The 20,548-nt window shown below is 49.6% G+C and overlaps 1 protein-coding gene across 3 annotated transcripts in view; it reads left to right on the top strand.

The window, feature by feature from the left end:
* The window catches only part of LDLRAD3 (low density lipoprotein receptor class A domain containing 3), a 232,808-nt gene that overhangs the window by 81,746 nt on the left and 130,514 nt on the right, over positions 1 to 20,548 (top strand). The window lies entirely within an intron of this gene.

Raw genomic sequence — 20,548 nt, 5'->3', positions numbered from 1 at the left:
TTGCTTCATCGCTCAGACAGCCTTCTTCAGTCCTTGCCTTCGCTACACCTGCTTGAAACCTGCACCGGGCCCTGCAGGGCCTGTAGGGTGCTCGGCTCAGAACTTATACAAGTGACGGTCTTCTCGGTCCTCTTCCGGCTCCCAGGTGTGTCCTTTGAACCCTGGTCCGGTGTGAGGAGACACTTCAGTCCAGGTGTTGGGATCACAGCTAAAATTCCCAGGGGGTCACCCGACAGCTGCACACAGACATTTCTGGCTTGTCAGCCTGTACTTGACCTAACACGAATTTGACCTTATGCTAACTTTTCTAAAAGGGCCCTGTAGCGGTTTGAAGGTGCCGGCAGTTTTTTTGCACCGTGTAGGGAAATACAGAGTGCTCTGAAACTCTCCTGAATGTATCCGTTTGCTAGGCCTGCCAAAACAAAATACCACGAACTGGATGGCCCAGAACAGCAGGGAGGCTTTCTCTCTCAGGTCTGGAAGCCAGACGTCAAAAATCAGGGTGTCAGCAGGGGCTGTGCTCTCTCTGAAGGCTCCATGGGAGGGCCCTTCCTTGCTTCATGGCTGGCATTCCTTGGCTTCCTTGGCTTGTGCATGCAACACTGCAAATTCCTGCGTCTGTGTCTACATGTGGCCCCTTCGCTGTGCATCTGTCTCTATCTACCAATTTCCCCTCATCCTATAAGGACACTCATCATTGGACTAGGGTGCACCTTAATCCATCGTGACCTCATCTTAACTAGACTCCATGTGCCAAGACCCTGTTTCCAAGTAAGATCGTGTTCGTAGGTTCCAGGACACAACACATGGCCCTGGGTGAATCTTGAGGAGGTAGGGGTCTGCAGGGAGCAGCAGCATCCGTCCATAGCTCCCCAGGAGGCCTGTGGGCTGTGGGGCCTCTCACTGCCTCCACTTAGGGAGGTGGATTCCCCACTGAGCAGGAAGCTAGACTCGCTGGATCCCAGGAGCCTGAGACCATGGCCTGAGCTGAAGGCAGACGCTCCACCGACTGAGCCACCCAGGGGCCCCTCGCTGTTACTTGTTTCACCCCTGCCTTGAGAGCATGAGAGTCATGGAGTTGGGCCAGGTGTGTCAGCACCGCCGGAATGGTGTGACAGTCTGGGGAGAGTACATCATCATATGAGAAAATGAGTAAATATTTTTTACAAAGCCAGCTCTGTGTAACCTCCCTTCTATCACCTGCCATCTTGACTGGGCCATTTCCATGATGAAAGGGTTCTCTGAAGGCTAGTGAGTGTGTAGGCAGCGGGGGCAAGTTCTTGGCCTCGAAGAGCCTCGGGGGTGGGAGGTGCTCTAACTGCACTGTGTCTGTAGCTCTCTGCCTTCCAGCCCACCTGGAGAAGGCCGGGGAGCTCCCAGCCAGATTGGGCCACAGTCAGGTCTCCTCTGTCCTTCCTGCCCAAGGACGCTAAAAATACAGATGAGCTGCCTGTGATTCTAAATTGAGAACTTGCTCCTAAAGTCAGGATTATCGGGTATTCTAGAAAGATCGGATTTAGCGTTAGGATACTTTCTGCAGAGAACCTATGTCTGTCGTGCATCTCACCGTCTTGTTCACGGGAAGGCCTGCATATTTCTTTAGTCCTGAGACACGCATCTTTTCATGTTTGCAGATCTCCGGAGTGGAGACGCCTCTTATCATGGATAGGATAGGAAGACCTGATATTCTAGTTTCATGGGCCAAGTTTTTTCTCTCCTCGTTGTGCGGGAGATGGTGGCATGCCTTGCAATATGCGGTGTTGGCTTCAATGAGATAGAATTTTCTCTGATGGGTAGCATGTAGTATTTCAGCCAAAAGCACTGACATTTCCAAGCAAATAAATGCACCATGTGTACGTTTTCCTTAGGGGACAGGATGCAGGTGCAGAGTTTGGGGTGGGGGTCTGGAATCATATTGCCTGTCCCGGATCCTGGCTCTGTCACAGGTGAGCTTTGGCACCTGGGCGAGGTACTTAGCCCCCGTTTCTGTAAATCCCGTGGAATTTCTATGAGGATTAAATGAGCTAAAACCTTGAAAACCTTGTAACTAGCTGCTGGCACATAGGAAGCACTCAGTAAATACTAGCTGTACGCCTGCTGGCCGTGTGGGGTCGCATTTCTGGGTTAGATCCCAGCTCCGCCACTGGCTAGTCACTTCCCCTTGTGGAGCTTCAGTTTCTTTATCTATGAAATGGGACCAGGTCTGAGAAGGGGTGTGGGGGAAAATCAGATGTGCTAGAGCTGACGTCTGGGGCACAGCAGGCACTTAAAAAACCCCACTCTCCCATCTTCTGCTTTCCCCTGCTGTATGTGACTCCCGGAAAGGGTTGAGTCTCCAGGTTGCTAGAGAATATTTGATCCGGGTTTCCTGGGGCTCCTGGAGTCCTCAAACACAGCCTGGAGGGTGCCCTGTACATTCTGCTTTCCGGCAAGTTGTCTAAGCTAAGGAAGGTTCCCCTTCCCTGTACCATTTCCACAAGACAGAACCCAGAGACCCCATGATAACTCGTTTTGAGGGGTGTGCTGTGGGGCAGCCGAGGATGGGGGAGCCCCATGCCAGCCACAGTGCTCTCGAGCCCCCATCAGCAGGGATCAGACTCCCTTCCCTGGGGTCCTGGTGCCGCTCCCTTAGAGCTGGGACAGGAGACCCCCCAGCCAGACTCTGGTTGAGGTCAGATGCCCTAGAGCCTAGAGAAAAACAGAAAGGAGTGTGTCCAATTCGGTCTCTTCCTAGAGGAGAGCAGCTCTTCGATTCCTTCCTTCCTTCCTTCCTTCCTTCCTTCCTTCCTTCCTTCCTTCCTTCCTTCCTTCCTTCCTTCTTCCTCTCTTTCTCTCTTCTCTTTCTTTCTTTCTTTCTTTCTTTCTTTCTTTCTTTCTTTCTTTCTTTCTTTCTTTCTTTCTCTCTCTCTCTCTCTCTCTCTCTCTCTCTCTCTCTCTCTTTCTTTCTTTCTTTCTTTCTTTCTTTCTTTCTTTCTTCTTGACTTTACTTCTTTACGAGAGACAGAGACACAGGCAGAGAGAGACGTAGGCTCCATGCAGGAGCCTGATGTGAGACTCGATCCCCAGACTCCAGGATCACGCCCTGGGCCAAAGGCAGGCGCTTAACTGCTAAGCCACCCAGGGATCCCAGCTCTTTGATTTCTGAAGTCACCAACTCCCCCAGCTCTTAGAAAGTTTTGTATTATTACTTAGTTCCGGCTCCCCTCAGACCTCCCTGCTGGGGTCATTCCAGTCCTACCTGGTGGCCATGGGGAGACTCGCGTGGCATCTACCAGAAACCCCATCATTCAGGCCCTCCCAGGTGATGCCAGCTGCTTTTGGGGACCTGCCACCACTTTCTTGGGAACTACCAATTTCAGTGCCAATACTGTCACCAGCTGAGAAGTTAGTGGCACGGAGTCATCTTTTAAATCAACTCTTGCACAAATATCAGCCTCACTCCCGTCTTGCCAGCCCTCCCTGCCACTTCCAGAGAACTCTGTTATTATCAGCACCGTGTGCACTTTTTCCCTGCCTGCAAGGGGAGAATCCTAATGAAGTGGCCCCGAGCTGGGAACATTCTCCTTCTTCACTCCCACTGGAGTGAGTGTGGCCAGGTCGCCCGGGGCCAAGTCGTGCAGACACACTCTTGATGCCAGGGTTTGGCTGTAGCCGCACCATATAGTCGGCAGCGACAGGCTCCGCCTAATTGCTAATAAAATTTAAATGGCTGCAAAATCACAGAACGTCAAAAAAAATTTTTTTTTTTATTTTTTCCTGGCACATTGAGACAAATTTTGCTGATCCCAGTTAGGCAGTGACTGTGCAGTCTTTTTATTTTTATTTTTTTATGCAGACTTGGGCTTTCATCTGCGACACAGCTACTTTGCAATTGCCTAATGGCTTTTTAAAAAATTCAGAGACAGATGAGAAAGTAATAATTAAAAGAAGAGGATGTGGCGCATTCATATAACTCAGACACATGACCAGAAAAATTTTTTTTTTTTCTTTTTTGCTTGTAACACTTGAGAGAAGTGGTTTTTGATGGTTTGGAGTGGGGGGTGGTAGTGGCAGGGGTGGAGAGACAGTCTTTGAGGTCAGAAGCTAACTGTATATTTCTCTTAAAAAAGCATTTCAGGAACTTTTGGCTTTCGACGTCGTTACTATCGTGTGCTTTGCTACGATTCCTGCAAAAGGAGTCCCACAAAATGCAGAGAATGACTTGGAGCCGAAAGGTTTTCTAGCATCAGTGGACGAAGGGGAGGCATTGAGAGCAGTTCTGTGTGGGTATTTCATGTTTTACTGCCCGGATAAGCATCAGGTTCATTCCAAAGTAGATCATCCTCGCAGAGCCCTTTGGAAGCCTGTGGTTTGCTTGCACCGGAGTTGCTTATTTCTGCTACCATCAGTGCCCTTCATTTTAAGGGGATGAGCGTGTGGAGGCAGGTAGGCAATCAGAGTCTCTAATTCTCGATGGGATTTAAATACGCAGGGGCCCAAAGACCATCTTGGCTCCTGTTGTCTCTTGTCTGGGTGGAAGGGTTGTTGGCTTCTCGAGTTCTTTTGGGATCGGGCAATATGCCGGTGATTTGTACCGACCTCCTGTGCTAGGGGAAGGGCCTTCATGGAGGGCGGCCCCCTTGCACAGTGGTTTCGGTGTGGTCACCCAGCGCGATGTATTTTTCTTCTCTTGGCCAATGAGAGCAGAAGGTCTTGGCCATTTGGAACATCTTGGCCAGTGAGAGTGGAAGCCATGGCAGGAGTCACCATTACAATGCCACCTGTCACTGGGCCATTTTCTGTTGAGCTCCTGGCACCTCCTGCCCCTTGACGCGCTCCCAGGTACTCACACGCTCCCAGTGCCCGGGCGGCAGGCGGGCAGCCCGTGGGAAGCTGAGTGAGACTCTGTCGCATGACAGGGAGCAGAGGGTCTTGATGCAGAACATGGCAGGCCTCAGCCACTCGCTGTCTGACATTAAAAGCCAAAGCAGGGCTGTTCCCAGCTCCCTGGGATGGGGGGGCACCGGCCAGTCTGATGCTGGGAAGGGATGCGGGAGACGGTCACCTGCTGCTCACAGTTGGGGTGCATTTCTGGGCTACAGCAGTGACCATGCCCCCCCATCCCCATGCCTGCTACCACTCAGGCCCTCCTCTGAGCTTCTCCTGAGGTGGAAATGGAGGTGAGGCCCACCGCTCTTGGTCCACTTCCCCAGTTAGCTTTTTCACGGTGTGCTGGGATGTGGGTTCTGGTGGTAACTTGGGGAAGAGCCTGTCTGGCCACCGTGACTTTGGGGACAGGCCGTGGAAGCAGTCGTGACTCGGGCTGTGTCATTTAGGTCTGCTGAGGCGCAGACACAGGGAGGGGATTAGGCACCCAGGAGAAGGCAGGGAGAGCCACGATGGTTTGGCATTTGAGCAAGGAGAGTGGGATGGGGAGGGGGGGGCTCAAATGGCCCTGCCAGGCCCGTGGCATATCCCAAAGCCCCCGGTGGGCTGGAGGAGTCCTGGGGCTCGTGGGGCTGGGCCCGTCGTAGCCCACCTGCCGTGCCCGGTCAGTGGCTAAGCGCAGCTCATGAGGGGTCTGGCTTTGGCCCAGTGTAGTGGGCCCAGGGTCACTGGCTGGGCTCGTCAGTTAGGCTTCCTGCTGTCAGACATTGGGGGGTGGGGGGTGGGGGGCATTTTCCTGATCTCTGCAGCTTCCGAGGAGCTGTGTCGAGACGTTCGTTAATTCTGATAACATTTACCGAGCACCTGTGTGCACGTGCCCCTAGTCGGTGCTCTGGGAAGACACCGATGAGGAAGTCCCTGTGCTACGAGAGCCCTAGGCCAGGTGGGGAGAGGAACCCCTGACCAGGCAGTGGCCTGGGGGCTCTGGGGTCCCCCAGGAGGGATACTCCTCTCCTCTGGGGCGTCCAGGGCCTGGTCTGGGAGAAGGCCGCTGTCCAAGCTAAGGCCGGGACAGTGAGGATGAGCTAATAACCCGGTAAGAGGTAGAGGAATCCCAGTGGAAAGAGGAAAGCTCCACGCAGCCCTGAGGGTCGGAGGGGGAGGGAAGTGTTTGGGCAAGTCTGTAGTAGTTCCTGTGGCTGGTGGGGAGGAGGAGGGGCTTTCAGGGGGAGTTCAGAGAGGCGTGCGGTGGGGGGCCGTGCAAACCAAGGACGGGCATCAGCTGTGTGCGTCGTGGTGCAGAGCCTGATGCGTGGGTCAAATCCTGCTCTCCTGCGTCCCGGCCGTGCAGTCCTGGGCAAGGCCCCACACCTGTCTGGACTTCTGTGCCGTGTCAGAGAAATGGGACGGGAGGAACTGCATTTCATTGGGTTATGGAGACGAAATGGCTCTCTGTAAAGCTCTTAGAACAAGGCCTGTCATGCAGTGAACATTCAGCAAATGTCACTTGCAGTTCTGGTCCCTGTCCTGTGCTTCCGGTTGTCCTGGGCAAAGGTCATCGTCCTCCCACAGGCGTCAGCTCCAACAGTCACCAGACTTCCCCAGGTGACACCGGGAATGAGTAAGGTTGTCATGCCCGCTGCCCTCTGACAGTCACCAGACTTCCCCAAGTGACACCGGGAATGAGTAAGGTTGTCATGGTGTTACCTGGATGGCTCAGGAGGAAGCTGCTCCCCATAATGTTGACAAAAACAAAAAATGAAAAAAACAAAAAACAAAAAACAAAAAAAAAACAACCAAAACCAAAAACTCCCCAAACCTAAACAACTGAGTTTCCTGGAGTTTTTTCATGAACAGCAACTGAATGAAGCTCTAAGCCGTCACCCCACCGGGGCTCTCGGGCTCTCAGGGGCAGTCCCCAACCAGTGTTTCCTAAAGCGGGTGTGGTGGGTCCCCTGACTCATCTGTTCATGTCGATTTGGGGGCGACTCACCCGGACTCTCCGAGAATCTGCATCGTACCCGGCAGCCCGTGTGAGTCTTGTGTCCCCTGCGCTGTGGGGCTCCCTGGTCTGTGAGTCTCGATGGAGGAGGAGGTTAGGACAGGCCTCGCCTTGCAGCCTCTTTCCATATCAGAGGAGGGAGGTTACCCCACAGAGCACCGCTTCTGAGATGCCCGGGCAGGCGAGCACCCCAGCTAGCGTGTTGGCCCCCAAGACATTCTGAACAGAGGGCGTCCGGCGAGGTGATGGCCACGTGCGAAGGGTTAACGGTGGTTTTGCTTCAAGATGCTTCCGTGCGTATTGTCTCCTCAAGGAAGCGGAGGGATCACAGTACCGTCCCTGCACTGCCCACGGAGGGAAATGACTTTATCTCAGCCAGAAATGAAATTCTCAGCACGAGGCGCCTGGCCTTTGACAATCTCAACAAGGAACACCAGCAAGATTAAATCCCCGTGAACAGTGGGTGTCTCCAGGAGGCGGGGGTGTGGGCTCCTGTTCCCTTCTGACTTCTTTCTTTCGCACGAGAGGCGGTGTGTGGAGTGCTTCAGAGCGCACGAGACACCCTGGCTGTGTCCTGGTTCCTCTGCTACTGGGCAAGTTATTTAATCGCTCTGTGCCTCAGTTTCCTCATCTGTAAAATGGGGGAAATAAACAGAGGGGATGATCAATACCTCACAGTTTAAATACATTTATACTTGAGTGTTTAGACGGTGCTTGACACTTACTAAGCTCTTGAGAAGAGGTAGCTACTATTATTAATAATAACACCATCATCTTCATGTCCATGCATCAAGTAGCAATAGGGTGATTGGAAGGGAAGTATTGGGGCACCTGGGTGGCTCAGTCGGTTAAGCCTATGCCTTTGGCTCAGGTCATGATCTCGGGGTCCTGGGATCGGGCTCCTGCTTCTCCCTCTCCCTCTGCCCCTCCTTCCTGCTCATATTCTCTTTCTCTCTCTCTTTTATCAAATAAACAAATAAATAAAATCTTAAAAAAAAAAAAAAAAAAGAAGTGTAAAGAGTCAGACAGCCTAGATGATGGGAACTAATGTGGGAAGGCTCTAAACTATCTAAAGACCAGTAGGAATATGCAAGGATCCAGCTGCCTGGTTTGGGGCCTGACTTTCCATCTCTGCAGCGAGGAGTGAGACTCCCATCAGTGTTTCGCCCTTTGCTTCTCCGAGTGCCAGGGGTTAGTGCCTCCATGAAAGGAAGGAGGGCAGCTGTGCAGAGGGGGCTTTGGACTTGGGCTTTTCTCTCTGTGAGAGCAAAGCAGTTACAGTTTTCTCTTTTTAATACCTGGTGGGTTTGCATAAGATTTTTTTATTTCCACAAAGGGTTCTGCAGTAAATAGACAAAAAGCATTGAATCTCATTGGGCCGGTTCCCTCACAAGCTCCCTTTCTCCCCTTGGCTGTCTTCTTGGCATTTGCAGTTCCAAACCCAGCACTCTGTCCTCTTCCAGGACGGAGCTCACTTCCAACTACCGAAGCATGAGAGTCTTTGGAAATTTGTTTTGCACGAGGAACCGAAATCTGCTTTTTGGGGCTCTTTGACAGTAGTATTGGGGTACCTTAGGTGCTAACGAGTTCCCTGTTTTTAGACCTGCTCAGGCTTTGGGTGATTCCAAGTTCTAGCTTCGCTCAGTGCTGGCTGTGTGACCGGGTCATGAATATGAGGAGATAAGCAGAGTGCTTTCACGCAGCCAATGGAGGGTGTCGGGGACCTGACCACTCTAATGATCAGAAGGGACTGCTGACGGTCTCCTGGGGGTCCTCCTCCTCTTACCCCGGGAGAGACCCGATCTTGGTTGCAGACAGCGTCTAGGCCGCGCCATTCTGGGCGACCGCCCTTTATTGCAGTTGACCCTCCCTCCCAATGGGCCCTGTGCCATCAGGAGCCAGGCCCCTCAGGGTTACGACAGGGGTTGCCTGGAAACGTTGTAGGAGCCCAGCCAAGACGTCGCGGGGTCCCATTGTAAAGCAGTCACCCTCGTATTAGCAGTCGGCCATCGTCACAGACAAGGCCATGGACATGGTTCCTAGAGCTTCCATCACGTCCCACTCTTCCCTTTGCTCTGCAGGGCGTATTTCAGAAGAAACACGAACCATGGATTGCATAATCGTGCTTGGGTACAAACCAAATCTTGGCAAGTGTGAACGACTGTGAACACCATACATATGTGAAACACACTTCCCCTCTGCTCCTCTTTAACGTTCTAGTGCCCGAGCCAGGGTCCCCCTGTGTTCTGCATTTCAGAAATATTTTGTTTCTCATTCCAGACAGTGGGAGTACAAAGGCAGATTTGTTTCATCACTTAATTTGCTAATTCAGTCAGGCTTTTTCTCCCACTGATCAGCAGTCCTCTTTACAGTCTTCTACACGAGGCTGGCCTTTGGGAAAATTACTAGGAGTGGTATCATATTTACCCTGTGCGTGACTGCAGAGGACATGAGCAAAATCAAAACAAAACAAACTGGAGGAAACAAAACAGTGCCTCTCTGAGTGAATTTTAGGGTAGGCTGGTATGCCACAGCTGAGCAGATTTTTTTTTTTTTTTTTTTTTTTTTGTTCTTGATTCTGCGTGGGACTTGGGGCATGTGATTTTTACTTTACTGAGCTCTCTTTTCCTTCTATGTAGAAACCTACTCCTCTGGCATCTTCCCAGAGGAATGGTTATTTTATAGAATTGACATCACCCAGTTCTTTGACTTCCCTGCCGTTGGGAGTACAGAATGGTAAAATATCAGCTGAGGTTACTGCTTAAGAAGGGAGAAGATGGGTGGATGGATTGGTGGATAGATGAATAGTTGGATGGATGATGGATGGATAAATGGATGGGTGGGTGAATGGATAGATGGAAAAATGGATGGATTGATGGATAGATGGATAGTTGGATGGATGATGGATGGATAAATGGAAGAATGGGTGGGTGAATAGATGGATGGAAAAATGGATGGGTTGATGGATAGATGGATAGTTGGATGGATGATGGATGGATAAATGGATGGATGGATGGGTGAATGGATGGATGGAAGGAAAAATGGATGGATGGATGGATTGATGATGGATGGATGGATGGATGGATGGATGGAAGGAAAAATGGATGGATTGATGGTGGATAGTTGGATGGATGATGGATGGATAAATGGATGGATGGGTAGGTAGATGGATGGATGGACGGATTGATGGATCAATGGATGAATTGAATAGCTGGATAGACAGAAACCTCTCATTCTGTAACCACATCCCTGGCCAGAAGCCTTCCTGACCTTCCTCTTCATTCTAGGTACATACCCTCCTTGTTCCTGCTCCCATAACCCTTCTCTACCTTTGACTTGTAAACAAGCAGATGTGGTAAAGAGTGGTAGGTACCATCTTCTAGGTAATACTAGAAGCTCAGGACAACCAGGAAAGGCCATCCCTACATCTTGTTCACTGTTCCCCACACCAAACAGTGTCCACTCTCGGCACATGGAAGATGCTCAGTACACATTTGTCGGAAGAACCAATGAAAGAACAATGACTGTTTATAGGACTTGTTGGAGCAAATCTTTGCTTTCCTTCTTGTATTCCTCTCGTACTACTGTTCTCTCAGAGCTGGTTTTGTCTTCCCGGGGAGCCAGATGGCATTGCTAAGCAGGAATAGGAATAGGATTCCTCCCACCTGTAACACACACATACACACACACACACACACACACACACACACACACACACACACAGCATCTCCCTTGGGAGTTCTAAGGGGGTCACGTGACTGAGTTGCTTTAACAGCCTGACCTCCTATCCTCCTTTTCAGCTTCTCTCCTCCTAATTCCTCCTTGTTAATTAATTATTCTTCTGAGGGTAAATATCCCTCCAGGCTCTCTCCTTTCCCTTTGGATCTCAAGGGATGTGACCTCTGGGAGAGCCTTGTCTTTCTCTCTCTTTCTAAGCCTCTGCGTAGACACCTATTATTATCAGCTCAGTCATCGTATCCTGATATTTTGCTCGGATTTAAAGACGAGAGGCAGGGGCTAATGAGGGGCTTTCATGCTCAGGAACACAGGGCACCCGGCAGCTTCAGCAGCTTCTCCCTTTAATTCCGGGCTTGCAGGGACACTCACTGTGCTTTGGCACAGCACCTGGGGAGGGTGGGGTGGCAGACGGTGCTTCCTTCACAGGCTCGGTGCTCCGGCTCGCTCGGAGGAGCCAGAACACCATAAAGGACACGAGCCTCCTGCCTTCCTGGTGAGCATACTTTGGTGCCAAGAGCTAACTCGTGCCATGCGTGTGCACCCTGGCTTTTCTGGGCCTCAGTTTTCTCACCTGTAAAGTGACCTTTCATCTTCTCCAACCCCCATGACAAGTACAGATGCCTGTGATTTTACAATAGAATGTCCTTCCCTTCGTGAAAATGCAGAAGGGTTTTCTAGCACAGAGGTGGACACATGTAGGACTGGGTGGGTCTGTTGAGGCTTATGCACAATGGTGGTGACCCTAAGTGGACACGTTCGTCTAGGGACCCTGGGATCAGACTCTAAAACTTAGAACTGTGGACCAGACGCTATACCCAGCCCCTGTGTGGATGATCTCATTCAGTCCTCACAGCTTCCCCAGGAGGTAAATCCTCCCAGGGCCCCCATTCTTCCAGATGGAGAAGTTAAGTCATTGGCTGAAGCCTCTGGGTGGGAGAGTCCAGTCCTTGGGACAGCAGAGGGTCAGGCTGGAGTGAGTGGGTCGACCCCTCTGCTCTGCTGCCCCCTGCGGTGGGTGTGGGCCTCGCCGAGTCTGTGTGGAGACATTTCCAGGCTTCCCATGCAGCTCCCCGCTGCCCTTGTGAGGGGAGTGCCTATCGGATGTCCTGCTTATCCCATTCCCTCCCATTCCCGGCAAGAAAGGATTGCATTTGAGGTGCTGCAGTCATGCCTGACTTTGCTCCTCTGGAGCAGCAGAACCCATATGGAGGTTCGTTTCAGTGATTCTTTTTTTTTTTTTTAAGATTTATTTATTTATTCACGAGAGACACATAGAGGCAGAGACACAGGCAGAGGGAGAAGTGGGCTCCATGCGGGGAGCCTCATGCGGGACTCGATCCCAGAACTCCAGGATTACACTCTGAGGCAAAGGCAGTTGCTTAACCTGAGCTGAAACACTAAACCCAGGCATCCCAAGTTTCAGTGATTCTTTGTAAAAATCAGCAGCTGGCAAATCTCGGGGCCAGTCTGCACTATGTCAGGCAGGAGGGTGCCTGGGTACCTCTCCCCTGGGGCCCTCCTTCCATGTGAGTCCAGAACTTCTCAAACGTGGTGTGTGTGTGTGTGTGTGTGTGTGTGTGTGTGTGTGTGTGTGTACACATGCACTGGAAAGGCACGGGGGTCTTGGTTAACTACAGATTCGGATCGAGTGCATGTGCTGCAGGGTTGGTTGGTTTTCTAGCATACCCGGCCCCCCACCCGGTGGTTGAGGGGGTGGTTGCCGATGCTGCTGGTCTGAGGTCTACACTTTGAGCAGAGAGGGTCTAGAGGCCGTGGTTTCCAGGCTGCATCAGAATGACCCAGAGGCCTCAGTAAGCGGTTTCTCAGGACCTTCCCGGGGATTCCCAGTCACCAGGTTGAGGATGGGACCCTGTAGCTGACTGTGTGTCTGGGACCACACGGTGAGAAGCACCGCCCCACTCCGGGTCTCCTAGGCCGGTGTGGTCGTCAGAGTCTTCTGCGGCTTGAGGCCATCCTGGGAAGATGCGCTCACGGGCCTGGACTGGGACTGGGGCTGGGCCACTCTGCGTGCGTCCTGTCTCCCCAGGACCGTCCGTCTGCCCTGTACTTGGGTTCGGGGGCCCACCTCCTTGTCTTTAGTCTCTGCCCTGGCCCCACGCTGTCCCGCAGACCAGAGTCCTGCAGGCCCCGCACTGCCCTTCCTTGTGCCTAGTTTGTGACTCGGCCCTCCGAGTGTGGCCCTCGAAGACACTGCAGTGATGAATTTGCTGAGGGACATCGCAGGAAACTCCTGATGGTCATAGCCCCGAGATCTGACCTTGCCTGGCCCCCAAGCCGTGGCGGACCCCATGGACCACTCCTCCACGTCCGTCCTTTGCTTGCTGGGGTCCCGTCCGGTGTCTTCCAGCTGCCCTCCTACCTGGCCGGAGCCTCTGGTCTGTGTCCTGCATCATCCTTCACCAGGAATGAATCCCTTCCTTCCCATCCCACACTCCCCTCTCCCCCGACCTTGGAGATCTCCTCCGCTTCCATAAACGAGTGGGGCCCAAGTATTTATTTCCTGAACGATCTTCCTAAACCACGGCTCAGATCACGTTACCACTCCCTTGCTTAACCCGGAAGGCAGAGGACTCCGGAACCAGCCAGCCCGGCCTGCCACTTGCTCGCCGAGGCGCCTTGGCCAAGGTATTGACGTCCCGAGCTGCCCTTTCCTCCCACGGAGGAGGGGATGAGGCGCCTGGTCTACGCAGGGGTTGGTTTACTGTGAGCACTCGCTAGATACCTGCTCTGAAGTTTTCTTTAATCCTTAGCTGGGAGGAATAGGAATAATGGCAGCCGTCCAGTGGCGGCCGGCGTCGGGGGGCTCGGGAGCGTGGCTCACAGAGGCCTCCGCTGGCTCTGCCTGGCTCGGGGGCGTCCCCAGCCCCCGGACTCCATCCCCGTGCTCTTGCACACACGGTTGGGCCTCTGGGCCTCTGTCCTCCAGCACAGCCTGCGGCCTCCACAGTGCCTCCCCTGCCTCCCGGGAGTGAAGGGCCTCGTTCCCCTTCATGCTTCTGCTAGGTCTCCGGGTTCTTCTTCTTCTTCTTTTTTTTAAAACTATTTATTTATTTATTTATTTATTTATTTATTTATTTATTTATTTATTTATTTATTTATTTATTATTTATGATAGACATAGAGAGAGAGAGAGGCAGAGACACAGGAGGAGGGAGAAACAGGCTCCATGCAGGGAGCCCGACGTGGGACTCGATCCTGGGACTCCAGGACCGTGCACTGGGCCAAAGGCAGGCGCTAAACCGCTGAGCCACCCAGGGATCCCCTCTCCGAGTTCTTCTAAGGCGAGTGTCCTGTACCGACTTGACTTACACGTCAGCCCCGTTAGACTGCACGGCCCTTTAGTTTGCCTCCCTGGCAGTGGGTTCGGCTGGCTCTGTGGGCCGTCTGAATGGAGGACTGTGACCACGGGTCACACAGAGGTGGGGCCGGTGGCAGACAGGGCAGGCCCTGAGAACGTTTGAGATGATCCTGCGTGGTTAAGGACGAACCCAGAGGAAAGGTCCCCGAGGCCCCTCTCTGGCTCACTGCCCCCTTTCCCTGGTCTGAAGCCTCTAAGGCCACGGTTCTCAGCCAGGGCGGATTTTGGCCTTCTGGGTCATCTGGCAATTTCTGGACATTTTTGGTTGTCACAACTGGGGATGCTGCTGGCATCTAGTGGTGGAAGCCAGCACTGCAGAGCATCCTTGCATGCATAGGGCTCCCCCCCTCGCCCCCCTCCCCCGCCCCCCCCCCCCCCCCCCCCCCCGGACTGCTCCAGCCCCAAATGTCAACAGTGCCAAGGTCCAGACCCTGCTGTAGAAGGTTCTGAGTCCGTTTGCAGCTCTCTCATTGCTTTCCCTTGGAATCAAACCCAGGCACCTGGGATGCCTGGGTGGCTCTGTGATTGAGCATCTGCCTTCAGCTCCGGCATGATCCCAGGGTCCTGGGATCAAGTCCCACATCAGGATTCCCGCCGGAAGCCTGCTTCTCCCTCTGCCTGTGTCTCTGCCTCTCTCTCTGTGTCTCATGAATAAATAAATAAAATCTTAAAAAAAAAAAAAGTCAACCCAGACTTCTTTCTCAAGGCTGAGGAAGCTCTCCATGACCCGGCTCCTGCTTTCCTCACCTCGCCCCCGGGCACTCTGCTCGGGCCCCACCTGGCTGTCCTCCCTGTTCCAGGGTCTTGCTGGTCATTGTCATCGGTGTGTTTTTGTGATGGGCTCTCTGCACGGGCTGCTCTCCCCTCTCATCCCTGCTTGGCTGGCAGCTTCTTGTCATTCAGATCTCGCTGGAACTGCATCTGCCTCTGAAATTCCCTTCCTGATGATCCAGACCAACCACGGGCCCACTATCACATCTTCTTACATCTCCATGGAGCACTTAGCACCGTCTGATTTTGTTTCTCTGTTTGTTAGAGCTCTACGAGGACGAGACCTCACCTGCCTGGTGCAGGGCTGTGTCCACCCCTGCCAAGAACCGTGCTGGCACATACTCCGTTACGATGGAGCGTGGTGGGTGGGAGCAAGGGTGGGATGAACAGCTTACATTTATGCAGGGGAGCCTAAGAAATGCTCTAAATGATTTACGTTGAATGCCCACAGTTGCTTTGTGAAGTCGGATACTATGATCATCGCCTCCACGGTGCAGCTGGGAAAACGAAGGCACCAGAATTATGTAACTTGCTGAATGAAGATCATGTGGCCAGATGGGGCCAGGCTGGGATGGGATCGGAAGCAGTCTGACTGCTGGATCTTAATTGTCCCCTCATTCAACCATACTGTTTGTTCAGGAAGTGAATGTGGAATACAAAGGATGCATTCACACCCGTCCTTCCTGAGCATACACAGCCTTCTCAGAACTGGGATTTTTGTCTGCTCTGGGCTCAAAATTTGCGACCCTCTCACATTTTATGATTTATTCACTTCTGTCTGGGTTATGAAGAGAGTACCGAGACTGTCTTTTTCCTTAAATGGTTAGGTTTTAGTGTTTTCTCTACCCTTTACTCTGACTCCTTAATCGTGGTTCCTTTGTTGTTATGGCCACTAGGAAACTCATACAAAAATTTGGGCCCCAATGCTAATAATCCTGTCATACTTTATGAAATGCATTTTGTCTAGTACTTTCTTCTACTTTCCCCCATAACATTCCATTTTCCTTGTTTTTATTTTAAGATTTTATTGATTTGAGAGAAAGAGAGAGTGGTGGGGGTCGAGAGCAGAGGGAGAGGGAGAGGGAGAAGGAGAAAGAATCTTAAGCTGACTCCAAGATGAGCGCAGAGCCTGACAGGGGACTCAATCTCACGACCTGGAGGTCATGACGAGCTGAAGCCAAGAGTCAGAAGCGTAACTGACTGAGCCACGCAGCCCCCCCCCCCCCCCCATTTTCCTTGTCTTTTTACTGATTTTTCTTTATCCTTAGCCAACTCAAACAATTTATGAGTTGCGATGGAGCAAAACAAATATATATGGAAAGTGTGTCCCTGGACACATTAATCTCTGATTGTCAGTGTTCTCAGGTTTTTGGTGTAATATAAATTGGGTAAAGTCCACCAGAGTGCCTCCAGACATACGATAAACATTTAGTAAGTGTTTGTTTATCTTTTTTCCCCTCATTTACAGTGAGGTCGAGAGGCTCCCAGGCCTGGTATTAGGTGTTGGAAGGCCTGGGTGGTTTAGCAGGTCTTACTGAGCCATTCCTATCCACTACTAGCGGGTGAGGTCCATTACAAAGACCCATAGCAAGTGACAGCCTGTCATCTTGTCCTGTTTTGGTGCTGTTTCCACAACAAGTTGGTTTTTTGAGCAGCAGAGATCTTAGGTACAGTAGGTGGAAGAGAGTCCACCACTATGCAGTGAGCTTGTACATGAAGTGTAGCCTGACAAAGAGAAAGCATTTACTGGAAAGAAAATGAGTCAGACTCCCAGAAACTTTGTGTTACTATGGTAACAGGGTAATTGGCCAGTCCCTCTTTGGCTAGAGCATAATATACTAGTGAGGAATGTCAACTGTTATGTCTCAGTTGCTTATTAGCTCATAAAATGTCCTAGTTTACATACTAATTGTTGCTGGAGAAAATAGTCCTATTTTAGGATGACCCAGTCACCCATTTCTTGGTACTAAGCCACTTTGGGGCTTAACAAAAAACAATCCTTATGGTAGTGAAAGCTCTTAGCCCTTACTGATACCAGGCGTCTTCTCATTTAATCCTTATAGCTACTTTGTAAGGTTCGTTTCACTGTCCCATTTTACAGATGAGGGAGTAAAGTCCAGGGTAGGTAGGTAGGTAATTTGCCGAAGGTCTCAGTTCTGGGAAGGAGTGGAATCAAGATTTGGATCCAGGTTCTGTTTGATTCCTAACCCTTTGGGTTTTTTTTGTTTTGTTTTTTGTTTTTTGTTTTTTGTTTTTTTTTTTACCATTAATAGAGAATTATTTCTTTCTTTAAATCAGAAAAGGCAAAAGTGGGGATCCCTGGGTGGCTCAGCGGTTTGGTGCCTGCCTTTGGCCCAGGGCGTGATCCTGAAGTCCCGGGATCGAGTTCCGCATCAGGCTCCCTGTATAGAGCCTGCTTATCCCTTTGCCTATGTCTCTGCCTCTCTCTCTCGCTCTCTATCTCTGTCGTGAATAAATAAATAAAATCTTTAATTAAAAAAAAAAAAAAGAAAAGGCAAAAGTTCAGGAGGATTGACCTTTTCCTGGTAGAGGGGTTTTCACCCTTGAAACTGTTAACATTTTGGGGCCAGATAATTCTTTATTTAGTGAGGGGAGTGTCTTGTGCATTATGGAATGTTTAGCAGCTTCCCTGGTCTACCCACTGGATGCCAGTAACCCTCACTCTTCCGCTCCCACCCCCAATATACTCTTTAAAGATTTTATTTCTAAGTAATCTCCGTACCCAACATGGGGCTTGAATTCACAACCCTGAGATCAAGAGTTGCATGCTATACCTATTGAGCATCCAGGTGACCCATCCCATTCCTAATTTTGCCAAGTGTTGCCTGGGGAGCAGACCAGAAGAACTGAGGAGGAATTTGGCCAATTTAGTACCTTCCTGGAAAAGAACAACTTTTCATTTCTGATATCAACACCCTCCTGGGTCTCAGAAGTTCTTAGGAAGTTTTGTTTACCTAGGTTGTATTTGGAGAGTTATGCAGCTCTTGCCACTACCTGATTTTAGAACATTTTCATCACCCCCAAAAGAAACCCCATTCCTTCCTCCCCTAGTCCCTGGGAGCCACTAATCTCTTTTTTTGTCTCTATGGATTTTCCCTATTCCGAACAGATCATAAAATGGAATCATATACGGTGTGGCCTCTATGTCTCATGCTTTCATCTAGCATGATGTTTTTCAGGTTCCTCTGTGTTGAATCGTGCATCAGGACTTCATCTTTTTAATTAACAAATAATATTCTATTGTGTGGAATTGTAGAGGTCCAACTTCATTATTTTACATGTGGCCATTCAGTTGTCCCAGCCATTTGTTGAAAAGACTGTCTTTTGTCCTAGTGGCTTTTCTTGACACCTTGTCAAAACTCCATTGACTATAAAAGTGATGTTTTTTTTTCTAGACTTTCAATTTGATTCTGTTGGTCCATAAGCATTTGAATCTGTAGATCAATTTGGAGAGTATTGCTGTTTTACCAATACTTAGTCTACTAATCCATGAATATGGTATGTCTTTCTTTTAAATTTTTAATATGGGATATCTTCTTTAGTTTCTTTGAACAGTATTTCTTTGAGCAGTATTTTGTAGTTTGCAGTGTATAGGTCTTGTACTTCTTTGTTAAATATTCCTAAATGTTTTATTTGCTTTAATGCTATAGTAAGTGAAAATTGTTTTAGTAATTTCATGTTTGGATATTTGATAACTGGTATATAGAAATTCAATTGATTTTGGTATATTCATCTTGTGTCCTACAGCCTTGCTGAAGTTGTTTGTTAGTTCTAAGTTCTTTGTGGAAAAAAAAAGTTTGTGGATTTGAAATAAAAAAAATATGCACCGACAGCTGTACATTTCCCTCTCAATACCGCTTTAGCTGCATCTCATAAATTTTAGCATATTGTATTTTTGTTTTCATTCATCTCAAAGTATTTTCTTATTTATGTTTTTTTCTTGCACTCAACTATTTCAGTATTGGTAATCATTGATAATTTCTACATAGTTATTTTGGTATTGGTAATTATTGATAATTTCCTCCACATGGTTGTGAATTTTTAGATTTCCTTCTGTTACTGATTTCTAATTTTATTCCACTGTGATTGGAGAACATATATTGTATGACTTTATCACTTTTAAGTCTATGGAGCCTTTTTTATGACCTAACCTCATAGGTTTGGAACACACTAGGGAAAGTTCCGTGTGCACCTGAGAAGAATGTGTGCCCTGTTGCTTTTGGATCGTGACTTCTATGAATGTCTGTTACATGTGGTTGGTTTATTGTGTTGTTCACATCATCTGTTTTCTTGTTGCTCTTCAGCCTGGTTATCCCATCTGTTATGAAAGTGGGGTATTGAGCTCTCCACCTGTTATTATTTAAGTATCTGTTTCTCCCTTGGGTTCTATCAGTTTTTGCTTCATGTATTTTGGGGCTCTGTTTTTAGGTGCATATAACTACATTTTCCGGATGGACTGACCATTTCTTTGTCTCTAGGAACATTTTTCTTGTCTTCTATTTTGTTTGACGTTGGTATAGTCACTCTCGTTCCCTTGATTTGGAGTGGTTTTGTTTTTGGTTTTGGTCTTAAAGCTTCTCCTGAGTTGTTGTAATGTGTAGTCAGGACTGAGTCTCCACTCTTAGAGGATAAATTAAAAGCTAGGGGTCGGTGTTTTGTTATTAAAGCCAGCTCATAGCAACTAAGAGATGATGTCTATGGGATTATGTGATTCCTGTGATTCCTGGTGTTGAAGGCCTCATAGGAACCTCCGGGTGCCTTGGTAAAAACCTTTCCTGGAGCCAGATTTGTGGTGGGCTAAGCAGTATTTTCCTGAAGCAGTTGTTTTCAGGTTACCTCGTGACAGACGGGGTTTCCCCATGCTCAGGTTTTCAGAGCTGCCTCTTTCCTTGCTTGCTCTGCTGGTGTTGGCCAATAAAGGATTTCATCTCATATCTCGGAAGGCAGCGCCCGTTGTCCTATGGGTCTCCCAACCATTTGATCAAACTCCCTCCTAGGCCTTTCTATGGCTCTCTGTGTTGGCGTCGCAGTAACAGGGAGACAGTCTGAGCTCCAGGCTTCTGTTCGTGCGGATGTGTGGGGCAGGGAAGGTGAGGGGGGCTGTCAGAGACACTTCTAGGAGGCTGATCAGAAATGAGCTTCCTTTTCACAAGTCTGAAGGTAGAGAATATGCACAGAAATGAAAGTGTTTTAGGAAGAAAAAAACTCAGCGTTTGTCAAGGGCCCAGATAGAGAGTGGGAGTGGGGGAGAGGCTTTGAAAAGCAAGACCTTCTTTGGGCAAAGGTGATGTCCCTCATTGCCTAGCAAGATGCAAAGTGATCTAGAATAGATTCTCCTTTATTCACTTTTATTCGGACCTCGAAACTTTGATCTTCACATCCTTCCCCTTTCCCTTATTATTATTATTTTTTTTTTTTCATTCCCTCCCTGCCACCATTTCTTAGGAGTTGTCCTTTGGCTATCACCTTTTCTTGGATGATGTCTTTATCAAAGTACTCTTTTTAAACTGGAAACTAGTCTATTCTAACATGTCTGTTCCCACATCTGGTTTTTATCCCAGGGACTCTGATCCACTGTCAGGAAGTTTTTCCTCCAAGCAGTGAAAAGCCTCCGGAAGCTAAGTTATCTGACCCACATTTATTTATTGTCTTTTTAGAGCTTTTCCTCTCAAACTTTGTCTATAGAAGACTCAGTTGGGAATGTCTTGGTTTCCTGCTTACGGGTTCTCTGGAATTTTCATTCCAATATATAGAGATATACAAACATACCT

This window comes from Canis lupus, chromosome 18 (genome assembly GCF_003254725.2).
Source record: "Canis lupus dingo isolate Sandy chromosome 18, ASM325472v2, whole genome shotgun sequence".
Taxonomy (NCBI): domain Eukaryota; kingdom Metazoa; phylum Chordata; class Mammalia; order Carnivora; family Canidae; genus Canis; species Canis lupus.
This window is presented reverse-complemented; position numbering and strand designations above follow the sequence as displayed.